This window comes from Stegodyphus dumicola, chromosome 10, assembly GCF_044657685.1.
Source record: "Stegodyphus dumicola isolate Sdum_Otavi_A_Nest chromosome 10, ASM4465768v1".
Classification (NCBI taxonomy): domain Eukaryota; kingdom Metazoa; phylum Arthropoda; class Arachnida; order Araneae; family Eresidae; genus Stegodyphus; species Stegodyphus dumicola.
Genome location: NC_140777.1, coordinates 145785131 through 145799506, shown reverse-complemented (window position 1 = coordinate 145799506; position 14376 = coordinate 145785131).

Sequence of the window (14376 nt, the reverse complement as noted above, 5' to 3'; positions counted from 1 at the left end):
TAAAAGGTTGGCCTCGCGTTAGTTTCTAGAGCTAAAAGTTTTCAACAAGGTCGTTTTAGACCTCAGTTTCAAACTAATTAACTCTGGCGGGAAGTATGTAAGGATCTTAAGTTTTACTAACGTTTATTTTATTTTAAATCTTTACTATCACTTCTTATTTTCTACTTCCGGCCAGAATTATAAGCGTGAAGGAGTTTATGCAAAGTTGTCTGGCGAACGCCAAGTATTTAAGTGTGGCCTTTTTGCCAAGCAGAAGAGAGGAAGCCGTGAGTTCGAAGCAGGCCGCTTACCTTAGAAGTTACGCAGTTGCTACTTTGCCTTCCAGGCCAGAGGTTTTAATCCTCTTGATAAATTAAACGTATTGTAGTGTTCACAGTCTCTGTGCTACATACGCTTTCTGTTATTATAAGGCCAATCTTATTCTAAAGTTAAATTAGAGTTTAGTTTTATTTTGATATCTTTTAAGTTAGACCCCGAGTGGAGGGTCATTGTATTCCGAAGTACGGAAGTCATTGTATATAAAGAAAAAAATAAAGGGTTTTGTATACCCTTCGTCTGTATCCTGTCTACTTACTACAATTAGTGAACATAGCTTTAGTAAGCTCTCTGTTCTAGTCAGGTCATTGTATGTTTCCGAAGAAGGTTAGAAGAAACATTGAACCTGATACGTCCTCAGTCGGACGGCATGATGACGAGGTTTAATCGAACCATCCTTAATAACCTCTCACTGGGGTGTTCCAGAAACCAACAGGACTAGGACAAGAAGTTACCACTGTTTTTACTGGCTTACTGCAGTGCTGTTCACGAGATTACCGGCTATTTCCTATCTCAAAAGCTCTTCGTTCGTGACCTTCGTCTGCCTTGTGATCTCTTGTTTGGTCGCCATCCGGATGCGTCTTCATCGCCTGAGGAATACATCCAAGATCTTCAGGCCCGTTTGAAGTGATGCACAACTTTGCACAAGAGCGAGTCAACTTGGCGAAGGAGAAGATGAAGACCCTATAAGATACAAGAGCTACTGGACATCGTTTCAACGAAGGAAACAAGATGTGGTTGTGGAATCCGTTTCGACGAACAGGACTCTGCCCGAAACTACAGTCACCTTGGAATGGTCTGTACACTGTCCTAAACAGGGTGAATGACCTCGTGGTTTGCATCAGTAAGGCATCGAACTCTAAGCCTAAAGGTGTTCATTACGGCAGGTTAGCTCCTTACTATGGCATAGTACGTACTGTATATATTGTAAATAGTATAATACCATGGTCCTTTCTGTTTCTAACTTTGTATTTTATTTGATTTGTATTTAGTATATGTTTGTTTTGAAATTACTTATTGCAATTACTGTTTATGTTGTTTGTTATTGAAGTGTAATGTTTATTATTGCATTGATGCCTTAGTTGTAAGTTCTACAGGGATTGCTCAAGATGTGCAGTCTTTGGGAAGGAGACAGTGTTACGGATTTTGTATTTAGTTAGCTATTTTTAGTAAAATTGTAATTAAAATTGTTTTACATCCCCGTGCAATGCTGCGCAAGATATATTTTAAGAGAAAGCTGCGCTGGAAAATTAAAAATACACGAGCACGCGCATTTAACATTTAATAAATAGATATCTCGTAATTCTACTCTTTTGCTTTCCAAAAATCTCGAGAAAATGGAAATTACCAGAAGCTTCTCGTGACTGATTAAAAAGCTTTAAAAAGCCGGACAGAAACATCTCAGTTCAGTTGTTTACTCAGTTGTTGTTTACTTAGCTGCTGTGATTTTGACATTGGGTTAACTTTCTCTGCGCTTTGGATTGCTTTCTATTCAACGTTTTAGTAATTTAAAATATAACTACTGTGTGATATTGCATGAATATCTTTGAGGAAAAACCTAGCGTTTTGTTACATTTGTTGTGGTAAGAATAAATTTTATTAACTTTTTTATCGGGCTTGTGCATTCAAGCTATAACGAACCCGTACGCACGCAACAATATAAATAGAAAAAGGGAAAAGTATTTATTCTAATTAGGAAGCATTAATGCCCTTTAGAAAGGAAATTTATGTAAAGTTTAACATTTTTATTAGTTTTCTTTGAACGCAAGCATCTCAGTGATCACATTCTACATCATTCGAGTAATATAGCCACTATTTAGGTTGAAAAAGCTGTTTTGATGCTAGTATAAACGAAAAGTATTGTTATGGTTGTAGAGTGTTTATTTAGAACATTTAAAAGGGTATAGACGAAAATCTGCCCCATCATTAGATAGGCCGTTCAAAAGAATAAAACACGGGTCTGGTCAACAAGGATGCATATGTTGGTCATTAAGGCCATTGTGTTGTCAACTAAGGATTCCGGAAATAACATCTTGAAACCACCTCTTGCGAATATTTTTGTTCTTCTCCTTCCTACAAGTTGGGATGTATCTTAGCAAATTATCCCAGCAGCCACTGCAACAGTTGGCATCCTGAGATATGTTTGGGAAGAACCTGGTTATTGCACTGATCTTTCGTTTCACAAAACAGTAACACAAAACAGCTGTAAATATTTTCTCTTTCCATACTGCGTGCATTTTAGATGTAATTGGAAGCTAGCAATCGGGAGATTTAGAGTCGAATCTTGTCGAGTGCATTCTGCATTTTCCATGTTTCTTGGACAAATCTGATGGTACTTATGTATTATACAAGCTGGCCGTGAAAGCTGATTAATATCGAACGATCAAATTTCACGGAAATCTGGCCAAAGATGCACTAATCTTTCCTGCGAAATTCTGAAAGAATTGATGCCTTTTTTAAATAAATAATTATTTTTCGACCCCGCTTTGGTTTTTGTAGCTCGTAAAAAGCTTTCGTTGATTTCTGGTATCTTGTTGACCCTCCAAGTTTACCTGAAAATCTTTTTAGATAAATGTAGATTAAATAATAGCTGTAAATACAGATTTGCCACAGGTAATGTTCTAATCTCTCACTGTTTTGTCAGCCATATTCAGCTGGCCATATCTTGTCTATTAATAAACTCTTTTTTATGATAGAATAATCTTCAAAATAATCCACTGCTTGCTGTTGTTAGTAAAGCGAGTCCCAAATTTTAATCCCTTTTTCAAAATGCAAGAAAAAATACCACAATAACAACTAATTTATATCCTTATTTCATAAAAAATCTGATGTGTACACCACATGACTTCCTTGTACGGAATATTAAATTATACGCATTTTTTCTTGCATTTCATTTAAACTTATTAGATTGAATTAAACCTACTTCGCCGACAGCGCATAAACCACAAAAGAATAAATGCATTCTTTAAAATTCACTTTGTTTACCATAGCGACACTCTGGCGCTAGGTTTACTAAACAGTATTATATTTCGTTCATATTATAACTATGTCTATGTCGTAACACAATAAGAGGCAATCGGCCTAGTGCGGCCTTTACCAATATATTATAAGTAGGTTGTCTTTAATGATGAGTTGAATCCAGTAAGATGGAACGTACTTTTTGCACCTAGTGCAGAGTCTCTAGAAGAGAAGTAAACGTAGCCCCACGATGTGAGGATCTGCAGCTTGAGGATTTCTGCCGCTCGGCTATGCTTGTCTTGAGAGAAGGTGCGAATTAATCTTGACCTGCAAAGTTCAAAATAATCTCGATGGCTTGAAAAGCTAGACAAAGTTTCTGCATATTTGATTTAGCTGATTTAATTTTCTGAGCTATTGTGGTTATTGATTTCATGAGATAAAGGGTTTTCTGATCTTTGAAAATGTTAATGATTTCTGCTAAATTTTCCTGCGCGTTTTTCTGCTTAACTTTGTCACTGTAAAGGTTTTTAGGCATTTCTTGATTAGTTTGGCTTGAAGCTTGAATGAATTCGGGGAAGTCATCTTTAGTGGGAATTTCTTGTGGTTTTTCTATCTTCTCTAAATGATTGAATCTTTTTCTGTATACCTTACAACCACGATAAGAAGAAACGTGATTTTCGTGACAGTAAATGCAAGTTAGTTTTTCATCTGGATTTAATTTACAGGTATTGGATCTGTGATTTTGTCCGCACTTACAGCACCTGACTTTTTTAAAGCAGTTATTTTGGGAGTGCCCGAACTCCTGGCAATTGAAACATTGAATTGGGCGTTTTCTGGGTTGACATTTTTCTATTGTGATATTGAATCCGAACATGTTGTTTAATTGATGAATTTTCTCTCGTGTAGAATTTCTTTCTAGTTCAAGGAAAATTATAGGTAAACAGATAATTTGGTCTTCTGCTTTCTTCGTGAATTGCTTTACTTTAATTATAGGGAAGCTTCTGCGTTCTAAGTCTGCGTGAATTGCTTGCTCTGTGTAGGATCTTGGGATATTCTTAAGTATAACTTTAATTGAAGAGGCTGAGGAAATATGATACGTATGAAAACTATTCTGTCCTTTATGGAATTTATCAACTGTAGCTTTATAATCGGCTTCGGAGGTAGTGTAAAGGAAAATCTGTCTGGCTTTGATTGTAACTTCAAACTCGTTTTTACATATTTCTCTGAGCATTTTGTCTATTTCAAGCCAATCAACATCGTTTTCTGGAATGACTAATGGGGGAATTTTCGTTTTATTTTCTGCGTTATTCTGTGTTGTAGTCGTCTGCGTTTCAGCCGTAACTTTCATAGCTTCATTATTCTCGTTAGGAGTTTCAAATCTGTTATTTTGCGGAATGTCTGGTGGTGGGATAGACTCGGAATTTTACGCTGTTTTCTTTGAAGTTTGCCAGTCCTTCTGATTTATTGTTTTATCATCTGTTTTAGGATTTGCGAGTTTCGGGGTGTTCTGAATACTTGCTAAAATGAACTGATTTTGTTGAATTTCTTCTTGTAACTTTGAACGCATTTCTATGGCTGGTGGGAATGTTAATGCCTTCATAGACTCAATACAGTTTAATTTATCGGCGATTTCGTTTTCTAATTTAAGTGAGAGATCTTTTGGGTTAGTCGGAAGCTGAGTATTAAGATATTCTTGCGAGATAGCTTCTGTTAAATTAGGAAAAATGTTTCGGTGTTTGTTAACTACTTCTTCAAAATTTGAAGGGGAGGGTTTGAATTTCTTAGTATTATCGGCTATTTTCTTAGGACTTCCTGTGGTTTTCCTTTCTTTTTTCTGAGATTTACTTTTCTTAGTAGAAATAAGAATAGCAATTATACTTTGAAGCGCCGGGTCATCTGAAGCAATTACAGGCATCTCTTTGGATGTAGTCAATTTTCTTGAATAATTCGAATAAGTAGAATAATTATCGCTATCATAATCGCTGAAAGTAGCATGCCAAGGAATTTTGCCCCTATTAGGTATATTATAACTCAAAATTCACAAAATTTATATTATTTAAAGAATTATCTAATCGTTGCTACATGTTCTATTTAAATACTATAACAAAGCTAGAACGATGTATAAAAGAGATTAAGCAAACAAAGCAAAAAAGAAACAGTTTTTCACAGACAATTGAGTATTTCTCATTCAATTAATTCAGTTTTCACTCGCGACAAGGCAAAAGTACATAAAAACTCAAAATATCTTAATTCAAAATTACGAAATTTCCTCGAAAAAATTCCAGAAAGGATTAAGCATGATTTAAATAATAAATGAAGGCGTTATCTTTGTTGTTGCGAAGCTAAGTTTCTCTAGATTGGCAACAAATCCGCTATCCTGCTGTTTCAAATGTAAACAAGAGCAATGGCCGCCATCAAAAACATTATTAGGCTTAGCGGCACTTAAACAATTTTAAAATTGTTGATAATTCTAAAAATATTGCATACAGATTTACTAAAGGCATAAAACCCTTAACCGGAAGATAAGAACAACATAATTCCATCATTTTTAAAGCAAAAAATGTACAATTTACAAACATATAAGAGTAAAGAAATTGAGATCACTGAGCCGGGTAACAGAGTGGATATGTATATAAATATATTTATATATATTTATATACGTTTGTTGCGGCCGATTGCAACCAAAATACGCGGTGCACATCACATGTTATAGAAGTCCTATGTACAAAATTTCAACGTTCTGAGGCTACTCGTTTTTGAGTTATGCGAGATACGTACGTACATATGTTCGTACAGACGCCACGAAAAATTCTCTTCAGAATTCATTTTAAAGCATTTTTATAATTTTTTTGGAGGAAAAGAGTGTTTTATTCTGTCCTTACATACAGATATCACGGAAGTACATCGTTAAATTGCATTTGAAAGAGGCCAAAATGGGATATTTTCGTTGAAATATGCTGCCTGAAACTTTTTGCGATTACAATACTTCCTTTTTACTTCGTACAAGGACGTAAAAAATTAGGTGACTTATCGAGAATCAGTCGAGTTTACATAAAAGGAAAGCGCAGATATTACGAGTGTGCTTTTGGATCATGCTTATCCATAACTGAGCTAAATCATGTTGCTTGGCAACACTTTAACGTTCGACGTAATAATACGTAAGCACCAACCTAATTACTCTGTACTTCAGTCATATAAACTTTAGAATATATTCGTTTAATATTTTTAAGTATATAAACCCTATTATTAAATTTGCAATTCTATCTAACATAATTTATAATGGTTCATTCATTTTATAATCTCTGTAATTATGAAAGGGAGCATTTTTAAAAAGTTTAATTATTCAGTGAGATCAAGCTTGCTTTAATGATTATTTCGTTTGCAGGTTTCTTTTAAGTTGCTACACTAATTATGCGGCCCTACGTATTACAAAACGTACCTACGCAAACATGCTTTAAATAAATTGCAATTACGCTATTCGGTTCTATTAAATTTAAACTTTTATTTCCATCAGGTAATAGCAAAGATGCCCGATAAACAAGATTAAATTCCCCAATCGATATTTCGAATGTAATTATTTTCAGCTAGCATTAGAATGTGAACTCGCGTAGATAAAAGTTTTGTTCTTTTCTTCTCTTAGAAACGAAGATCCTTTTCAGACGAAGATGTAATTTAATAAGATGCATTCATTATTGGAGTTTCTACAAGAATTGGTAAAGGGATTAGAAATAATGGTTTCAGAAAAATATCGCGTCTAGTTATAATTAAGAAACTGCTGCTTTATTCAGAATTTTAAAGTTAAATAATTGATTGGTTTAACAAGAAATTGGAAAATACATGAAACATAAGTGCTTCTTTGTGTTCTCAATTGCTATTTGATCTCTATTCTTTACATTAAATCCTGAAAATAAAGGCAGTTTTATGTAACGGGTACACATTTAACTTTGTGTACAATGGTTATTAGATTTGCAGAATTCTCATCTTAATTTGTATGACACCGATAATTGTTAAAATTCCCTGCATAAGTATACGACAAATAAGCAAGGATTAGATTATTCTATACAAGTACTTTTATTAATAATGTTAGATTGTTCTTCACAGATATTGTATGAATAAATAAGGATTAGAAATGTCTTTGATTAGAAGCTTATTATTGCATTTTATACGATTATATTATATTCGTTGTGTAAGAAGTTCAAAAGGATGAAAGCAGTTTATTTTGACCTAAACCTTCTAAACTACCAATCAAACCTTTCAAATTACTTGTCTACACTAGAACGCTTCGTACATACAATATTTTTAAAACAAGTTTCAACTAGCAATAGTAACACCTGGGTAGAACCTCAACACACTTTGAACTGCACTTTTCACTGACTTTAACAAAACTTCTGATTTAAAAAAGCTTTAAAGTTAGGTAAAACACTAACCTTATTTTGTCGTAGATTTTGAATAAAATTATATCGATTTAGAGGATGATCAGATACAGGTCCATCTTCTTCAAGAGCAAAAAACAATTTTTTGAAATCGTCCACAAACTGACATTCTCGTTAAAAATTGGTTTCAGCTAAAAATTATTAAGTTTGTTGATAACTTAAATGGTTTATGTTTTGAGATCCTGGTGCAGTCGTTCATTACTCAGAAACGAGAGTGCCTGCGTAATTGTATGCAAGGAGCAATTTTGAAATCTTTGGAGTACGTTAAAATCGGAGTTGGATGCAACGTCCCAGGTAGGAAAAGCATATGTGAAGATAGGCCAGATAACTGAGCTGTAAATTCGCTTCTTGTGCGTGAGGTCTGAAGAAGAAGTGTAATAGAGAAGACAATTAAGGGTTTCACTAGCCCCGATCTCTTTTCCAATAACGACTGAGGTCTGAGGTATGATAGTTCCATGCGATCAAGGAATTAAAGCGAACACCTATGTTGCTTTTCTGGTCTACCGCACCTTCTAATTAAAGACAACGATGGTGTCGTCGACATTTCTTCTCCTATGATGACTAATGAGTTAAAAGTTGAAATTTACGCTCATTAATGTTGGTCCTCCCGCTCTTATGCCACTTTTGTATTTCAAGTATTCGGTCTCGGAGGAGCACGATTGCGATGCTGGTATTTCCCAAATTCGTATTGCTGTATAGTATGAGTAACATGCAGTCATGTAGTTAGGATTGTCGTTAAATATAGGAAAATCTATGACGTACATTAGTTACCGAATAGGGCCGAGAAATACCTGCTCGTATACTGAAAGATCTATTCGAAGGGAAAAAAAGTAGTATATAAATTAACTCTCTGTTGATGTTGAAAGTGATTGGCTTTTAGATTAAGCCAAATATGCCAGATGCGGTCAAAAGCCTTGGCCAGGCTTAGCCTTTTAATCGCAGTATTTTGGTGTCTATATTTTCAAGCACTGAAGATTTCAAAACACCCAAAATAACACATAGACGTTAAGAGTCCACTACGAAATCCGAACTACTGATTGGGAAGTAAATACAGCACTGGATCTATGCATTTGTAAATAACCTTTCCATAGGCAAAGCCACAACTTCTGTTTGGAGTAGATTTTAATTAAGGTCAATCGATTTCGAAGACAAACTGGTGCAGGTCCCTCTTCATCAGGAACAAAGAAATCCGAGATTTCTTTGCGCTTCATGAAGAGGTATCATGTAATATACACACGCACCCAGAATGTTTCTACGCATTTTTTTAATATTTTAATGCGTGGTAACAAGAAATGTACGAAGGACGAAAAGAATTAAAGTTTAATGAGTTTCTTTAAAAAGGAAGTATTAGAACTGTATAGAAAATAGATATGTTTTGAAAGTAAGCCACGTAAAAAATGAGCAATGCCCTCGCCGGGACTCGAACCACAGACCTCTCGAATAAGCACCGAGTGTGCTGACCATTACACCACAAAGGCATGTTAAGAAGGCAGGAGAAATACCTGATAAAACTAGAATCATTAATTAAAGCTTAATAGTTAGTAAATATAGAAAATATCAAGAACCTAATTGCTGAAACTACCGTTTTTCTAAAAATTATAGCAGATGAATAAAACTGACAGAATGGTTTGAGGAACAAGCAACAATTGAGCAATGGAGAAGAAGCTTAAAGTGACAAGTTCTCGTTGAAGCTATTATTGAATGGTTTAGAATATTTTTATTGTAGTTTTGGATTCTAATGTCATTTTTTAAACAATGCCATTTTTAATAGATTCTTTTTTGTGAAAACAAGAATTACCAGTATTCCGAGTTTACCTTATGACGTAATATTTATCAAAAATGTACAATGAAATGCGTGGAACGATTGAAAAAACAAATGATTGCTCCTTTCTGAGATGTATATCATCTTTATCACAAAGTAATTTTCGTTAAATAATATAATTAAATGATTGTTTATAAAAACTATCAATTAGGTTTATTATATATTATTTGAATTAAATATATGGCAAAATATAGAAATTAGTTTATTATTAAAAATGAAATAAATATATAAAATAAGAAATTTTTTCATTAATTTTGTTTGTGCTAATCATTCAGTTTCTTAAGCAATTGCAGTTGTAATTTAAAAGATAAATTGAGGATTTTAAGTCAAATCGAATGGCAACACGCTGAGATGACTTTTATCAGGCCACAGGAAATGTATGTTAAAGATCATAGGTTCTTTGAAATGGGCCAATTTCCCATCCTATGTGGGAGTTAAATATCTTGGTGGTGTAAAACAGCGATCTGCTAAATTGCAAAACATCCTCTACAGTCATATCAAAACATGTAAATAAATAACTACAAGTATAATTTTGATGTGCAAAATGATAGTAAACCATCTATTTCTCGATAACTTGTCTGGATAAATGAATTTTTACTGTATTTGTAAAAGGCAAACAGAGCAATTATGTTAATTTGGTCAATTTTGAATACAAACTTGCCTGAAAAATATACTCATATACTACTATTTCCAATAACATTATCCGAATTATTATTAAAATTTCCTTTTACTTTTCCTCTTGCTGAAAAAAAAGAAATTTTCTTTTAAAGCTAAGCGGGAAATTTGGAAATACTTAAAACGGAAACGCATCAAAGTGAATAATTAATTAAAAAGAATTCAGGTGTTTTCAAAAATTGCAGCGAAAACATATTAGAAAAGGGAAATAAAAAGGATATTTAGCCGTTCAAATTGAAAAAAAATAATAATAAATAGTTCAAATTTGTGATAGTGGAAATTAATCTCTTCTCATTACTATAGTGCTTTAATCAACATCATTCTACAAAAACAATTCAATTAAAGTACTAATGAAATTTCTCATTTTAATGGGCTTGAGAGGTAACTTTTTAAAGTAATTAATTGAACAGGAATTTGAAAAAGTAGTAATTTAGTGCATCAAATAATAATAAAATAGCGCAGTCTGTAACTGAAGTTCGAAATTAATTAAAGACGCTTTCAGTTTTAATCTGCAAAGTTATGGACTCACTTTTATCCAGTAATTGCGAAATTTTTCAAGATATTTCAAATTACGCTAAGATGAAAATACGCTATCAATTTAAACTTTCGGTAAATAGTTGAACTTTATTTAATGTCAGAAATATAAATATTGTGCCATCGAATAATATGATGTGTAACATTGTTAGTATTTACAAAAGGATATTTACAAGTATAATATTCTTAGTTGTGAAAATATTTCCAATACTGTATATATTAAAGTAGAATCTTGTTTTAAATAATATAGATTTTACGAAATACTCGACTGAATTTTTTTCAGTATTTACAACTGAAGAAAAGCAAGAAATGTCGATTAAATTCCTATTACATCCTAGTTCAATAGATTGCCAAGTCTTACTTTTAATAGTTTTTGATTTTTTAAAAACGATTTCGCCGAAGTATGAGGGATTTTTCAAGCCATTCATACATGAGCCCTGGTTTGAGAATTATCCTAGCTTCAAGCATTAAAATGTTGAAGCTACTTATGGCTGCGTGACTTAAGTCTGCTGATCATCAGTAGACTCCGAGATAGGCAAAACCGGTCCCTTATGGGATCGGATAAGAATCATTCGCTCACTGAAATAAATCGGTTCTTTTTTATGATTTACCACTCACTAGCAATAATCTTGAAGAAAAAGATCCGCAACTAGGAGTGAATTAAGAGCGGTTAGCAAGGACGGAGCAAAAAGCGGAAAGAATCGAATGAACACTGGAATCGGGATCATCTAGCGAGGTTACAACAAACAGCTAAAAGAATCGAGCTAGCCTTGGGATCGGAAGAATTGACTCAGTCGAACGCTAATTCCCTGAACTGGTTTCTTCCAACTATAGTTTTGAGATTTCCTAAAACTTATTTTCTATACATAGATAATGATGAAATTCTAGAATAAAACTTTTTGAAAAATTTGAGAAATGATAAAAATTAAAGTAAATTAATTATTATTTTGTCCCTTAAAATGGGTGTCTAACTTTTCTGACACGCTATAAACATCCTTTCTCTATTTTTTCGAGAATCAGGAGTTTAATTCCTCATTAAAGTGAATCAGTTCGTGAGCGAATAGCAGATGTCTATTCCTGGCACGCTCCCAAAATGAGCTATCCGTGAACTGAAAAAGAGCTACCGATCTGTTTTCTGGAAGTAGAGTAAATTATTTCAGTAAAGTGAATCGGTGTTCTTTGAAGCAGTTCCGGAGCGGATCCTCTAACTATAGTTCGACTAAGTGCGATCTCAGACAGCGAAATATAGGTGTTTCCAAAATTTGTTTACATCACCTTGAGCTAAAAGTCCTTAAAGATATCCTCCATGAATGCATCCTTCCCTTTCGATTATATCCCTCATCTGTTTTGCTATACTGCGAAACCCCAGTTCACGAACCCCAGTTCATTACCCGAATTTCCCCAGAGGAACTAATGTAAAAAGTATTAGTTCGCTCCTGGGCCATAGATATGGTTCATGTAAAACTTTACTCCGTGCACAGGTTCATAATCTAAAACCAATGGAAATCATTAAATGTAAAACAAAAAAAGAAAGAATATTAAACAGATAAAAAAGATGAAAACTTTATTTAATTATTATTACTGTATCTTTACAAAGAAGAATGAATGATAAGTAAAAAATGATGAGGAAGATGTTATTGTTTCGATGAGGAGTCCCCTTTAATAAAAACATCAAGTGATTTTTTTTAGAGGGACATCTTCTTTGATAGTTTTTTGGCATTTTTGGGAGGTGTATAGAGCTTTTATCTTTTCTGGTAATGGGGATATACCATCCGAAGAAGCAAGAAAATCTAGGAATCGGATTTCTTTTTGTCCCAAAACGCATTTAGATAAATTAACTTTAAGTCCGTAGTTCTTAATCCTTCAAACACCTTTTCTAAATCGGCTTTTTGTGTGTTTTCATTTTCTGATGCTATAAGTAGATCATCGAGGTAAGCATAACAGCAATCTAAACCTCGTAAAACTTGATCAATGAATCTTTGAAATGCTTGAGCTACATTTTCTAATCCAAATGTTATGTTTGTGTACTCATATAATCCAATGGGAGAAATTACAGCTGTCTTTTCTATATCAGATTGCTGTATTGGAATTTGATGATAAGCATTGACCAGATCTATTTCGCTGATTTTTTTTTATTTTTTTTATTTATTATTTTTATTTTTATTTTTATTTATTTATTTATTTATTTATTTATTGTTCTTGTTGAACATTGAGAAAGGTTATGCATATGTGGTAAAGGGTAACGATCAGGCATAGTAATGGAATTCAATTTCCTGAAATCACCACTAATTCTCCAATCACCCTTTTGCTTTTTGACAAAATGTATAGGACTAGCGTAAGGACTTTTCGAAGGCCGAATGATTCCTTGTTCCACTATAAATTCCATTCTTAAAGCTTTTAAATCTTCAGGTGATAGTTGTGTGACTTTCGAATAGACAGGAGGGCCTTTAATTTCGATACAGTTTTGCACATTATGAATAATTGAGCTTGCACTTATTGTGGGATTAAATAATTCCTGAAATTTTCAGTATAAGGAGCACTGTTTCAAATGAGGGTTAATCTCAAAGAAGGTCTTAGGGCCCTGCATACTTTAGATGTCAAATTAGTGAGGTTGTAGGGTCGTTCTCTGTTTCTTCATGTAAACTAAATTAGATCCTACAATGAACCTGGCGAATTCTCGCACAGGGGTGAGTAACTACCAACACAGAGAAAGGGGGAAAATAACCCTTTATTAATTCAAAATAGTTAACAGAAAGGCAACGCTCTTCGTGCTTTACAAAGGCACCGTCAAACTTGCGGTGAAACTAAAAACGTAGAATATAATTCAAGTCAAGATCTAAAATAAGTAGTGCTCGATAGCACATAATTTACGTCTAACAGGTGGACTCACGAAAACCTAACAGACGTGTTGATAAATCCGAAATGGCCAAGAGGCTTACTAGCATAACAGAGAAACAACAACGAAACGTGCGCTGGCTAGCGAAAACACGCTCTGAATAAACTCAGAGATTCACCCGTTTAAATACTCACTTCACTTAACTTTAAATTTACATCCTGGCGAGAGAATGTGAGGAGAAGTTGAGAAGTTCAGATAAAGGTATCAACTTAAAATAAATTTGTTAGGCAAAATAAGGAAAATCCCACAAGGTTATTGATCAAACGTCGATTTTTAATATCCACGAAAATTCCAAATTTATTTTAAAAATCTGGCGCAATGATAGGTTGGGATACATCCACAATAATGAAATGCCAAGGAAATCGTCTTTTTAAACCAAGATCGAGTTCGAGGCCTTTTGTGGTATAATTACATATTTTTGAACCATTGGCAACATGAGTCGTCTTACATTTTGTAAATTTTTTAGGAATGCAACTAACTGCAGCTCTGTTATCAATCAAGAATCGGAAACTGGTTTTTTTATCCAAAACGATTAAGTGCCTAATAATGCTTGACTACCAACCGTTGCCGCTAATACGAAAACGTTTGAAAGTTTTCCTGCCATTTGCATGGGGAAATGTATTTTTTAGCTCTTTGAGAAAAACGGCTATGATACCAGCACAAATCGTGAGTTTGCGATTTAACATAATGACTTTGACCTCTAGGGATTGGCTTGAATTTTTCTTCCTGCTTACACTACGTTG